This window comes from Solanum dulcamara, chromosome 8, assembly GCF_947179165.1.
Source record: "Solanum dulcamara chromosome 8, daSolDulc1.2, whole genome shotgun sequence".
Taxonomy (NCBI): Eukaryota; Viridiplantae; Streptophyta; class Magnoliopsida; order Solanales; family Solanaceae; genus Solanum; species Solanum dulcamara.
The window spans coordinates 43,912,694-43,915,101 of NC_077244.1; the positions used below are offsets into that span (position 1 = coordinate 43,912,694).

The 2,408-nt window shown below is 41.0% G+C and overlaps 1 pseudogene; it reads right to left on the reverse strand.

The window, feature by feature from the left end:
- Nucleotides 1-306: 306 nt before the first annotated feature.
- On the reverse strand, nt 307-426 carry LOC129901859 (5S ribosomal RNA; annotated as a pseudogene).
- Between the last annotated feature and the right edge of the window lie 1,982 nt (nt 427-2,408).

The following is a 2,408-nucleotide window of genomic DNA, read 5'->3' on the forward strand; positions in this document are numbered from 1 at the left end:
CTATGCCAGCTAATGATAGACAGAACTCAAACTGGCTCAAAGGGCACTATATGAACGAACTTTTGCACTACTCAGTAGCCAACCCTAATGAATAGGTGCGTACAAAAAAGGGTGAATACAATAGAAGGATTTAAACCAAAATGACCAAAAAGGGACATGGTCATAGTGGAACTAAAGATCTACCCCTATAATGGTTGTAAGATAACAGAGGAAAGGTCAAGGCAACACATAAAGACTAGTGAGACGATGCTAAGATAAATTTTGGGCTAAGTTGAGTGCCCCGCACATTATTGCAAGGATTGTAATGAAACGCAACATGAGGACTTCCCAAGAAGGTCACCCATCCCAGTACTTTTCTCACCCCAGCATGCTTAACCTCGAAATTCTGATGGAACTTAATGCGTTAGTGCTAGTATGATCACGTGAGATTAAAGAATCTGAACTAGTGATGGGGGAATGATATGATATTATGTACCCAGAGTATTATAAGATACGTTAAGGAAATTATAATAAGGGCTTAAGGAAACCAGTAGGATTAATTAATTACCAACTGATGGCACACTTGAATGCCACAGTTCTTCGATATAGTACCAGTTAATGATAGGAAAACAATCGAATGGATATATGGGCCAGTGGGCACGGGAATTTTGACACCACTTGGCAGCCAACTCTAAGGATTGAAAAGCAAAACCCAAAAGGTAAGGGTACCATTTGATGTAATTTACGGAAGACAAGGAGTAATACGCGAGGTCGAAAATCCCACAATATTACCAGGGCTACAAGACTCACCTCGCACTCGCGCCAGATAACTTTGAAGGGAATGTTACTTGTGGATTAACAATATTAGCCCCTTCTCCTTCAATCAAAGGCTACCTACTCAACCGAAAAGGTGTAAAATTATGGGGGAAAAGAGTGGTAGGACCTTACGGAGTCTCCATAGCTATTATCCCAGACAAAGGAGCCCAAGTTAAAGTTAACTACTGAGGATCAGTCCGCAAAGAAACTGGGAAGACAGATAAGCCTTTGTACACTACTTTACCCTCAAACCTGATGAACAGGCTAAAGCGTACCACTTAATCGATAGAAGATATGTCATGAGCTGGTGTTGTTAACTTCGAAGATAGCTGGGATGATTGTCCATCACTTATCAAGTTGCCTACAATAATAATTACTACTCCATTATCCCAATGGCCCCATACAAGACTGGTAGAGAAAGACGTGTACGTCCCCTATTAGATGGGTCGATGTTAGAAAGACTAAGCTAAAAAAGCCCCGATATGATTAAGCAAACTATTGATTAATAGCCTAGAGTCGGCAGAAATAATATGCAGATAATTGGCATCGACATTCAGAGTTCAAATTGATGGTTAGGTGTGCATAAAAGAGCCACCCAAAAAAGAAAGCTTAACCCAAAATACGTTAGACCTCATCAAGTTGCTCGTAAGTGGACAAAGTTGCTGGTAAGTTGAGCTTACCACCTAAATGCGAAATTACACGCCCAGTACGTCTATACGGGTACTTTATAATGTGCTGGTGATTCACGTAGAGTGTGTCCATAAGTAATGTTCAAGAAATGGAATCCTGCGGGGAAAAACTTATAACTGTACTAGAACGGCAAGTTAGAAGGGTGCAAACTAAAATGTGACTTCCATCAAGGTATGATGGAAAAACGAAAACCAGAAAAGAAATGACATGGAAAATTAAAAGAGGATAGAAAATGCAAGTATTCGTACCTATTCCCGATGTCTAACCCCAAATCTCCAAACTCGTATATTAAGTACCTGGATGACAGTATGGGTTATGGCTATATCAAAGAATCTCCCTATACTCTACATTAAGTTCTAAGAAAAGTCTTGTTAACATTCGGGGACGAATGTTCTAAAGGGGGGAAGGATGTTACACCCTACACTTTTGAACCTTGAAATGTGTTCCTAGTTTTCTTGAAAGTGTCCACGAGATCCCTATTATCCAGACACTATCAAATAACTCTAAGGAGGGGAGGATGTGATACCCTGTAGTAGGAAAGGTTGGAAATAGAGTCGTGGGAAACTGGAATGAGTTGAAGGACAAGAAATGAGTTGTACGACTCGATTTACCTAAGTAAGCTACTAATATAGAAGTCTTATACACATGAGATACTTAAGGACATACCAAGCTTACGTAGCAAGGATTACACGGGTTCTTAAAATAAGATGAGATTACGAGCTCACGAAAAAGAAATAAGGAAACGACGCGCCTACTCGAAGAAAGTAGGTGATGCACCTACTTAGACCAGCAGGTGATACACCTACTTAGGATCGAGTAGGTGTGCATCTGCTTGGGGGAGGTGGCCCCCACCACCACATGTCAGTCCCCTATTGGCAGCATGGATTCGTGGCCCAATAAGGGCTTGACACATGTCACCCTTA